The sequence below is a fragment of the Ixodes scapularis genome, unplaced genomic scaffold, assembly GCF_016920785.2.
Source record: "Ixodes scapularis isolate PalLabHiFi unplaced genomic scaffold, ASM1692078v2 ptg000597l_1___fragment_3__unscaffolded, whole genome shotgun sequence".
Lineage (NCBI taxonomy): Eukaryota > Metazoa > Arthropoda > Arachnida > Ixodida > Ixodidae > Ixodes > Ixodes scapularis.
The window spans coordinates 203,119-215,252 of record NW_024610008.1 but is presented as its reverse complement, the minus strand read 5'-3'; the positions used below and the strand labels follow the sequence as shown (position 1 = coordinate 215,252).

Sequence of the window (12,134 nt, the reverse complement as noted above, 5' to 3'; positions counted from 1 at the left end):
CACCTTGGTTACAGCCGGACACTGGCCCGTATTCGTGAAAAGTATTACTGGCCGAAGCTCCCCAAGACCGTCCACCTATACACACGATCATGCCACGAGTGCCAGCGACGCAAGAAACCGCCGACGAGGCCGGCCGGACTTCTGCAGCCCATTTCTCCTCCAACTACACCCTTCCAGCAGATCGGAATGGGTCTACTTAGTCCTTTTCCGCCTTCCACGTCGGGGAACCGCTGGATCATCGTCGCCACAGATTATCTCACGCGGTACGCCGAAACGGAAGCTCTTCCTTCAGGGACTGCTGTGGAAGTCGCCAAGTTCTTCATCGAGTCCATCGTCCTCCGCCATGGCGCCCCCGAAGTACTGATCACAGACCGAGGGTCATCGTTTATGGCACAGTTGACCCAAGAGATCCTGCGTCTAAGCCACACCGAACACCGTCGAACAACGGCATACCATCCGCAGACCAACGGGTTGACGGAGCGGCTCAACAAAACAATCGCCGACATGGTCTCTATGTACGTCGACGTGGAGCACAAGACCTGGGACGAAGTGCTGCCCTACGTCACGTTCGCCTACAACACAGCAGTGCAAGAGACAACAGGAGTGACGCCCTTCCAGCTGGTGTATGGCCGGGCGGTGACAACTATGCTAGACTCTATGTTGCCGCACGAGTCAGTCGACGACGGGAGCGATGACGCCCAGGTGGTTGCTCAACGGGCAGAAGAGGTCCGCCAGCTAGCCAGACTACGAATTCAAGACCAGCAACATGTCGACGCTCGCCGGTATAATCTTCGTCGCCGCGACGTCCACTTCCAGCCCGGAGACAGAGTTTGGGTGTGGACGCCGATTCGTCGTCGCGGTCTCAGCGAAAAACTCCTGAAGCGCTACTTTGGGCCTTACAAGATCATCCGACGCCTCGGCGATCTGAACTACGAAGTTCTACCCGACGGAACGCGCCCATCTGCAAGACGTCAGCCGCGACCCGAGGTGGTGCATGTCGTCCGGCTGAAGCCGTATTACGAACGATAGGACTCTCCACTCTCGTCGACGAGTGAACTGTGGACTGTGAACTCCGGCTAGCAATTCTGCTGTCCTTTTGTTTTTGTTTTCCGTTTTTGTGCTGCATCGGGACGATGCACTTTTAAAGGGGGGGATAATGCCGCGCCCAGGGCTGAGAAAGCAACGCTCGGTCACGGACCTCCAGAAAGTTATCGTTTATTCATGTACCGCACGTAACTTCCATCATTTATTTCTGCTTTTGTTTTATAGAAAGTGCGTGTTCATTCTCGCCCGATCACGCGACGCTCGAGCCGCTTTCGCCGAATCTTCGAGATAGCGACGCACTCTAGATAAGAGGCCGCCCGCGACCTTGTCAAGTCAGTTTCGCCCCAGCGTTCGACTCTGCTGACACGCCGACTTCGACGCGCGCGACGCTCTGCTTTCTTCTGTTACCTTCTTTATTTTTGGGACAAGTTCGCCACATTAAACGTTTATTTCTCCCTGTTTATTTCCTGTTTTCTTTTGGTCACCACCCGTGACAATATGTCTTCTCTTGAGTCAGAAAAAAAAGATTCTGGTATCATCTTTATACACAATCAGCTTGGCGGAAGTTTCTATCTTTGTAATATCACTGACGTAAATAATAAACAACAGGGGACCTAATATGCTTCCCTGTGGAACCCCAGAGAAAATGCGCTGCATGTTGAATGACGAGTTTCCAATCTGAACATATTGATTGCGATATTGTAAGTGGGAAGCAAGAAGTGATGAGGGAATACCACGTATACTGTAACATTTTAACTTGTCAAGAAGATTGTGGTGGTTTATTTGATCGAACGCTTTGCTAAAATATATGAAAATCCCTAAAGTTAAAAGATTATTCTCAAGATTTGCTAATATTAATTCTTTCTGTACTAGTAAAGCTGTTTCTGTGGATGTATGTTTCCTAAAACCGAATCGCGATTCCGTCAACAAGGAGTATTTGCGCAGAAAATTGCAACGTTAAGAGCACATACTTTTTTCAATGGGCTTTGAAAAAATAGAAAGGATGAAAATCGAACGGTAGTTACCATGATCATTCCTATCCCCACCTTTATAAAAAAAAATGCAAGCCGTTTACAATTCGCTGTAACGCCTGTTAGAGCGCAGCTCTTGAGGAGGAGGAGGGAAGGGTACTGAGGTTCACGTGTTATCGGGGGGGAGGCGTGGTCACGTGACCTTGGAGGGGTCACATGACCCCCTCGCCAAGGTCACGTGGGGGTCACGTGACCTCGGGGGGTCACCTGACCTGATGAGAAATTTTTTCGCTAGATTTAGCGGGGAAATGTTTCCGCTAGATTTAGCGGGGAAATTTTTCCGCTGGATTTAGCGGGGAAATTTTTCCGCTAGATTTAGCAGGGAAATTATTCCGCTAGATTTAGCGGGGAAATTTTTCCGCTAGATTTAGCGGGGAAATTATTCCGCTAGCTTTAGCGGGGAAATTTTTCCACTAGATTTAGCGGGGAAATTTTTCCGCTAGATTTATCGGGGAAATTTTTCCGGTAGATTTAGCGGGGAAATTTCTCCGTTAGATTTAGCGGGGAAATTTTTTCGCTAGATTTAGCGGGGAAATTCTTCCGCTAGATTTAGCGGGGAAATTTTCCCGCTAGATTTAGCGGGGAAATTTTTCCGCTAGACAGCGGGGAAAATATTCCGCTAGATTTAGCGGGGAAATTTTTTCGCTAGATTTATCGGGGAAATTTTTCCGGTAGATTTAGCGGGGAAATTTCTCCGTTAGATTTAGCGGGGAAATTTTTTCGCTAGATTTAGCGGGGAAATTCTTCCGCTAGATTTAGCGGGGAAATTTTCCCGCTAGATTTAGCGGAGAAATTTTTCCGCTAGGCAGCGGGGAAAATATTCCGCTAGATTTAGCGGGGAAATTTTTCCGCTAGATTTAGCGGGGAAATTTTTCCGCTAGACGACGGAGAAAATATTCCGCTAGATTTAGCGGGGAAATTTTCCGCTAAATGTAGCGAGGAAATTTTTCCGCTAAATTTAGCGGGGAAATTTTTCCGCTAGATTTAGCGGGTATTGTGAAAGGCTACGACACACCCGTCCCACGTTTACGAGAGCGGCGCGTGCCCCTGGCTCACGTGGACCAAAGCACGCTCTTGCACCGACCGGCGGCTCGTGCGGGAGCTTTGGAGAACTCGGCTCTCGAGGCAAACTTTGTACAAGCTGGGTGTCCGTGTCTGTGTGTGCGCGTGGATGACTCTTCAGCGAGCGAGCCACCACGCCGAGAGACCCGCCACGAACTTCTTCGGCATTGGCTGGCCGCTGGCACACGAACTTCTTCCATATTGGCTGCCGAGGACCACGTAGGCCCCTGCGATTGGACAAGCCAGTGGACGGCGAGATGGGAGGCGGATATATAAAGAAAGGACACCCGTGAAGTTGTTGTGGTACGAACACTGAAAGGATGTTGTAATTAATGTAAATATAGTGTGTGTTCTGTTTTGCTGAGCTCGTCGCCTCCCGGCTCCTCGTTCCTGTCTCCTACCCGGCACAAAGTAGTGTCGCCGGGCTGGGAGCCTTCGTCGGAACGCTCAACCACGACAACTGGTTGCCAGCGGTGGGATACGACTACGTGGGACTCGACTTCGTGGAATTCGACTACGCCGGATCGACCTCGCCGGACCATGACTCTCGGTGTGGGTGAGTGCCCGGCCACCTTTCTTGAATCCGCCAGACCTGACAGCCATTAGATTTGTTGTTAGGGTTTGGGGGAAATTGTATCGGTCTAAACGAGTGTGTTTCCGTTGGACGCGAGCTTTCCTGAGTTCTAAAAGGGTGCCGATACACAGAGAGAGTCATGAATCTCGAGACGTTGCGTGTGCCACAACTGGTGCAGGTTTGTACCGAATTGGGAATCGATTTGGGACAAGCCAAAAGAAAACCGCACATCATCAAACTCCTTCAGGCCGAAGACGTCAGTGTTGAGGAGTTTGCAGAGGCTCTGGAGGAAGTTCGCGAAAGGGAGCGGGAGGAACGCAGAAAGCGGGCCGACGAGGAGGCTCGCGAGAGGGCTAGAAAGGAACTCGAGAGGGCTATCGAGGCGGCGAGATGGGAGCTCGAGAAGCGCGAGTATAAGCGCGAAATGGAGCGGCTCGACTACGAGTTCGAGCAGCTCGAGCTCGCGAAGAAAGCGCGGGAGTTGGAGGCTCTTTGTCGGGCAACAACAGGCGTTGAAGCGGTAACAGGGAAGGCGTGTCAGAGAAAGGAGAAAGTGGGAGCTGGGGACACTAAGATGACCGGAGACCAGCGTCTTTCTCCCGACGCGGCCGTCAGCGTTCTTCGCAAGCCCGACCCGAACTCCGAGCGGCGGGACGGTGAGAGTGACGTGAAAGCAGCAACAGAACTGGTGTGTCAGGAAAAGAGGAAAATGGAAGCGGGAGACACCGAGCTGACCGGAAACCAGCATGTTTCCTCCGACACGACCGACGCTGTTCCACGCAAGACCGACGCCGTTCCGTACAAGACCGACCGAACGCCCGAGCGGCGGGAAAAGGAAGAGAAGGCTCTTCGGGCGTCCAGCTGCGACTTCCTGGAGGATGAAGGCGACGCCAAGACAGAGACGACGCCGGGGGAGTCCAGCCAGCTCATGAAGAGCAGCGCCGAGATGCCGGGGAGAGCGGCCCAGCAATCAAGCCAGGATCCTGACCGCTCTGATCGGCACGCGTGCGGCTTTGAGGACTAGCTCACGGCGCCATCGCAGGAGTCCAAGCGGCCCACCAGGAGGGAGGTGGTTAAGATTTCCCTCGACGAGATCAACCACACCTGCCTGGTGTGGTTGGGGAACCCGGACTCCAGGTCATTCACGTAGTCCAGGTGCAGGGAGGGCGACGAGTGCGCGTCCGGCAGCGAGTCGTCATCAGGGTTGGAGGACGGGAGACCCCAAGCCGGCCATCCCAGGGGACCTGCAACCGGCGGTGGCTGCGCGGGCAAGGGACCCTCCGGAGTCACGATGGAGCCCGGGCGGGACCAAACAGGCCCGACGCAGGTGCCTCTAAGGACGTCGTCGTCCTCGCGGCATGGGGGATCCGCCACCGAGAACTTGGAGGCCGTCATGATCCAGCGACCGAGACGCAAGAAGAAGAGGCGGCGCCGAATCAGCGTTGTACGCTCTAGCAGCAACGCTTCCTGCGAAGAGCGCCAAGGAAAGCGCGACGAGCGCCCTTCAAGAAGAAAAAGCGGTCCTCGAGGCTGGGTGGGGGAAGACTCCGAGCCCCTCGTCCCAACGAGCCACGGACCCACAGCTCAAGTACGAGCAAGCAGCCTGGAGGAGGCAACAACGAGCCTGGAATGACTCGGCGAGGTTCCAGACGGAGTCACAGCTCATCGCCTGTGGTTCAGCCTGGCGTCACGTCGGACGCGGAGACTAAGGGAGATCTCCGAGACTGCAACTTCGGGCCTGCACGCAAGTCGAAGGAGAAGAACTTGAACAGTCCGAGTGATGCCAAGAACAAACAGGGCGTGGGTTAGATACAAAGAAGGACTTTCGAGGGAAAAGGTGGTTCTTTAAGTGCTATTGAGTCAACTAGGTTATTCGGCAAGTTTATTAGCTTTTCTTTATTCGGGAGTCCGAGTTTTGCATTTCGTTGGGCTTTAGCTTGTTGTGTTAGCGTTGTTCCTTTAAAGCGGTCTTCTCCTCAGTAGAGATTGCATTACGGAGGACGTGATCAAATTTAATAGGGATATACACTATGTGAGTTACGTTCCGGTTTAAAATGTGGTTTTGTTTTCACGGGAGTCTGTTTTATTTTGGGTTGAGCGTTAGAGGGCATTTATTGGTCTACAAAAGTTTCTTTCGCTAAAGCAACCTGTCGTAGGAAATAAGTTTCTGTGTGTCTTTCGTTGATAGAATAGCACGGAACTTTCAAGTGGCATTTTTTATTGTTGTTTGAGAGTGGTCTGGCGGATTGAAGGTATGGAGGGCTGGGCGCTCGGCCGCGCGGAGTCTGGTTCGGTGTTGTGGGTTGCGTTACTGTCACTTCCCAGAGTTGACTCCAGCCTGGACCTCTGTCGCCAGCCTTGCCGTGAGACCGCGTCTTTCAAGGGACCAGTGTGGACTGCTCCCCTTCAAGACACTCTTCCCAGCGGCGGAGGAGCTATTGTGAAAGGCTACGACACACCCGTACCACGTTTACGAGAGCGGCGCGTGCCCCTGGCTCACGTGGACCAAAGCACGCTCTTGCACCGACCGGCGGCTCGTGCGGGAGCTTTGGAGAACTCGGCTCTCGAGGCAAACTTTGTACAAGCTGGGTGTCCGTGTCTGTGTGTGCGCGTGGATGACTCTTCAGCGAGCGAGCCACCACGCCGAGAGACCCGCCACGAACTTCTTCGGCATTGGCTGGCCGCTGGCACACGAACTTCTTCCACATTGGCTGCCGAGGACCACGTAGGCCCCTGCGATTGGACAAGCCAGTGGACGGCGAGATGGGAGGCGGATATATAAAGAAAGGACACCCGTGAAGTTGTGGTACGAACACTGAAAGGATGTTGTAATTAATGTAAATATAGTGTGTGTTCTGTTTTGCTGAGCTCGTCGCCTCCCGGCTCCTCGTTCCTGTCTCCTACCCGGCACAAAGTAGTGTCGCCGGGCTGGGAGCCTTCGTCGGAACGCTCAATCACGACACGGGGAAAATATTTTGCTAGATTTAGCGGGGAAATTTTTCCACTATTTAGCGGGGAAAATATTCCGCTAGATTCAGCCGGGAAATTTTTTCGCTGGATTTAGCGGGGAAAATTTTCCCCGCTAAATCTAGCGGAAAAATTACCCCACTAAATTTAGCGGGAACATTTTTCCGCTAGATTTAGTGGGGAAAATTTTCCGCTAGATTTAGCGGGGAAATTTTTCCGCTAAATTTAGAGGGAAAATTTTTCCGTTAGATTTAGCGGGGAAATTTTTCCGCTAGATTTAGCGGGGAAATTTCTCCGCTAAATATAGCGGGGAAATTTTTCCGCTAGATTTAGCGGGGAAGTTTACCCATAATGCACCGTGCGGTTACGCCGACGGCGACGGCGACGCCGACGCCGCTCAAGCCGGAAACGGGCGCCTAAGAGCTGCGCTCTCAAAAACGTTAGCAACCTGCATTGTCTTCGGTAATATACCGGATGATAATACAAGATTATACAAATGAGTTAAGGATGGAAGTATCAAATCCAACACAAATTTCACAGGTCCGATATGGAGATCCTCACAGTCATGACTACGGCTATTCATAAATGTGGAATAAACTTCGCCTTCATCAGTAGGATTTTAAAAAAATGGTTTCATTGCAGGCGGTAAAATTATTTATGGCTGTAGTGTTATAAGTACTGCCTCCCACACCTACAAAATAGTCATTGAATTTATTGCTAAGTTCGGTACGGGATACTTCCCTATTATTAATGGTCATATTTCAATACCGTCCTGGTTCGGGTTCCGAATTAAGGAGTTCAAACGCTTCCACATAATTTCGGGATGCCTAAAAGAAGACTCATCAAAATTGGCAGCAAAATAACGTTGTTTTGCACGTTTTAACTGCGTATTTACGAAGTTTCTTATTTGTTTTTGAATTCACGCAACTTTACTTCGTCTCGAGTTTTAAGAAAAGAATCATACAGAATTTTTTTTTTCTTCATCTGTTTCAAAAGCTCTTTATGATCCAGGGCTTTCTAGACTTTTTGTTGACAATAATTGTTTTGTATGGAAACGCTGTGCAGTAGGCACGTTTTAGCTTGTTTAATAAAAGGTCATAACATTCATTGACATCATAAGACCGTAGCGCATGACTCGAATCAATAATGATAATATTTTCTCTAAATTTGCTACGTGTTTCAGGACTTATATCTTGTATTATTAAAGATCTTATGGCTTCTTTTAGTGGGATATTTTGCTTAACAAACATGAATATGGGAAGGTGATCACTGAGGCGATAACTAAGAACACCCGCAGTGATATTGCTCTCATCATGGTTGGTCACAAAAAGATCGATCAATGTTGATGATTAGCTTGTAATTCGTGTCGGGGGTATAATCGCATTACAAAAACTATAAGACGTCAGTAAAACAATCAATTCATCTTTGAGGCAAGAGTCTTCTAACATGTTCATATTGAAATCGCCACCGAGGAACAACTGACATCTTTCATCATTGACAAAATAAAATACATTTCCTCAGAAGCTAATAACGGCCGCAACGTTCCCAGTAGGTGGGCGGTACAAAATCGAGTAGATATTGTCACGGGTGGTGACCAAAAAACAATAAATAAACGGGAAGAAATAAACGTTTAATGTGGCGAACTTGTGCCAAAAATAAAAGGGAACAAAAGGTAATAACAGAGCGTCGAAGTCTGCGTAGCAGCAGAGTCGAACGCTGTGGCGTGACTGACTGCAGATCAGCAAGTGGAGTCCCTTATGTACTCGCGTTGGGTTCTGGAACAATCGGCCTAGATTGTTCGGCGACTGGAACGTTCAGATCTCGATCATACGAGAATGTTCTGGAACACACGAGAACGCAATGTTGAAAGAACAAATAAAAGAGCATTCCACTGACTGGAATTGAACCCAGACTTTCCGCGCGACAGTCAAACACGGTAACCACTCGGCCACGCACGCTTTTTTTTTTCGTTATTGGACACTTTTGCACAGTTTATTCAACACTCATTCGTCGCAAATGTATGCGATGTCAAGAATTTGCCGCCCAGCCTCTTGCGGGCGCACTAAAATTCCTTCATATTTAGGAGATCATCAAAGAGTGGTGCCCAAACGGGCGATGTTTCTTCAGACCGACAGAACACTGATTTAACTTGTGCAACCACCTCGATGAAATACCCTCTTACTGTTTTGAGTTCTACATCTGCATGTCTGTGGGCCATACGGGATTTCCATATGGAATAGAGGCCTAACGCAAGGAACATGTCGTAGGGCACTTCATCGCTCTTATCTATAGGAAGGTAACGAATCGTGTGGGGCATAACACACAACTCTTTCCTTAGCGTCCGCTGCAACACGTCCCAGAAGAACACTGCGTCCCAGCATAGTATAAACACATGTTCCACTGTTTCTGGCTGCTTGCACAATATGCAGTTAACAGACCAAGGAACAAATATGCCTCTGTCTCTAAGCCATGTCTTCACAGGTAACGTGTTACTGTGAAGTTTAAAGAAAAACCTTTTCACGGCTGGAGGAACACACATTTTCTTGACACGGCAAAGAACATCCTGGCCAGGCCTGTCACTATACAGCGAGCGATACAGCGGTGGGGGGAACAGTACTTCGATAAGGTCTTGAGACAGTTTCTTCCTAGTGACAGTATACTCAGGTATTCGAGAGAAAACCTGGCCTGTAAAAACAGCGTTGCGTCTCGGACCTCTTTTAGAAATCCAAATAGGTGCGTGTTATCATCGTGGTTGCTACTCACTATTACTGCTGGTAAAGAGCTTGCAAGTCTTGTTTGTATTATGGTTCGTATGAATGGGTGGGTCTGATCTCGCAGGAAAGCAGTCCTCGACACAAGCTGTCGAACGAAAAGGTGCGAAAGTCCGACTCCGCCATCCTTCACCCGACGGAACAGATTGTCTCGCTTCATTTTTTCCCAGCTTGACTTCCAGAGGAAGGTAGCGAAGACCCTGTGGAACTTTTGTACGTTAGTGCGTGCACAATGCATTACTTGTAAAACATACCATATCTTTGCTACCAAAAATATATTGCATATTGTTGCTCGCGCAAATATTGAGAGGTCTCGGTTCGCCCATTTCGTAGCCTTTCTATTTAAATCTACTGCCTTGTCTGCCCAGTAGTGTGAGCTGTTCTTAAAATGTTGAAGTGGAACGCCTAGGTACTTGCACGGCGCGCTAGTCCAATTCATATTTTGGTATCTATCTGGTTTCGTCGCCCAATCTCCGTACCATATTCCGCAACTTTTTCCCCAATTGAACACAGCGCCTGTAATATCACAGAATTCATTAGTGGCTGCAACGGCTTCGTTGGCACTTTGTTTATCCGTACAAAATATGGCGACGTCATCGGCATACGCCAGCAGCTTGATTTCCACTGATTCTAGCGCGAAGCCGTAAATCATTTTACTGTTTTGAACGTTTAAACAAAGCGGTTCTATGTACAACGCAAACAACAATGGCGACAGTGGGCAGCCTTGTCTTACAGAAGATAAGACTGGTATACTTTAGTTACCGCGTTATTTATAATTAATCGTATTACGCAACCTTGGTAGGCCATCTGCACGCCCGTCGACATTACTGTGCCTACTTTGACATGTGCTAGTATTTTCAGCATTACGTCATGCCTCACGCGATCGAACGCCTTTTCAAGATCGATCTGACACTCGGCCACGCACGCGGTCGCTTGCCGACGACCGTGGCAATATCACGATTTTGTTTATACAAACTGCTTCATAGTCCGGCGTCACAATAGAATAATCACTGAGCAGGTCAAATCCAGAAACACGAGTCTGCAATGACACACCGCAACCACGACCGTAACCCCGATTAAGGTTGAAATGACTGTAGCCCGGTAGAACAAAGAAAGAATCATCATCTGTGTACCACGTTTGGCTGAGCATGACCGCATCAAAAATGGTATCTATAGTGACTCAAGAAGGAACATGAGGTCTTCGCCTTTTAATCTGGCGGATCGCAAATTTAGGTGAAATAAGCTCAATGATTTTGTTAGTCCGCTGTTTTAAATATCGGTTTAGGACTTCTATGGTCACCATTCTAAGATTTCCAGCCACATCGGGAACAAAAAAATCAAACATTAAAGTTTGCATAAAAGTAGCTTTCGGCTAGCAGATCTTATCAAGATCTCTTTCATCGGAGATTGTAACGATGGGGGCATTGTCTGCCTTACGAGCCAGTATCTTGGCATTTCGCACCCAAACGTATCGCCATTGCATCTCACGCTTCCGTGACGTTGCCATTCCAAGTAGTCTTTTCAGGGTGAGGAATAAATGCTTGTTTACGTAAACAGGCATGGTATCTGGAAGACCTAGGTCCCGGCATGTAATCTTTCTTTTCTTTGCCTTATCGAGAACAGCGTCTCGTTTTTGCTGCCTTTGAAAATGGACTATGACGTTACTTTTCGTCATCTCCCGAGTCGGAACGCAATGACAAGTTTCGATGTCGGTCAAGGTAATTTGCCCTCCAATTAGATTTCCGATCTGAAATATCAGATCCGTGATGCTTTCTGTCTCAGTCTTTGGAATTCCCTTCACCTCAAGTTTGTGGCGCCTCGAATTTGTTCACTATGGATAAGTGTGAACAAAATGTACACCCTAAACAGCCGAATGTAACGTCTGCGCATATGCCGAACTTAAAAGCGGCAGGATCCGATGGGTCAAACGCCGGGTGTTGTAAGAAGTATAAGAGTGCAATGTCATGTTCTTCATTAGAAGTGGTTTGCGCAAAGTATGAATGGAAAGCACTGCTGCCGTATTTCACAGAGACATACAGAGTTCATAATTTTAAAAGTGACGACGTGGAGAATCTTTGCCGCCTTACTGGGAATCCACCCAATTGCATGGTGTAATACTGATTAAAAAATATTTGCGAAAATTATCGCACAGCAATTTCAGAGTACGAAATGTCAGCTTATTGATACCTAAACGTTTGGGGTCCAACGCAGATCAATTACACCCAAGATACACGTTGCCTCTAAGTAATCGAAACATGCCACAGTGGCATGGACCAAGTTGCGATACCGCAATTTATTTTAGACAATGCATCTTATTTTTTTAGGCATAACGTTATTTTCAGTGTTTTAAACCGTGTGAATGATGGCAATGGTCATTTTGAAGGAAGTCAAAATGACCTTTTAAGGCTGAACCTCGAAGCTTGTCGTCAGCACAGAGTGGACACAGTCGATTCATGTCCGATCATTCTAAAATTAGGATGCGCTGTGTCGCCCTTATTTTTCAATTTATATTGAGATTTTCTTTTTTGTTTGTTGTTCTTTGTTTAAGCCTTTTTAAAAGAAGAATGTCGAAGATTTTTTGGGGAAAATTAAGAGGTTAAGGATATTAGCTACGCTAATAATATTGCACTTTCCTTCTTTTTTTTAACGATTAGCAAAATTTCAGTGCTATGATTACGTCACACC

The 12,134-nt window shown here is 48.3% G+C and overlaps 1 pseudogene; it reads left to right on the top strand.

The window, feature by feature from the left end:
* Positions 1-5,340: 5,340 nt before the first annotated feature.
* LOC120845975 overlaps positions 5,341-12,134 on the top strand; it is a 79,935-nt pseudogene continuing 73,141 nt past the window's right edge.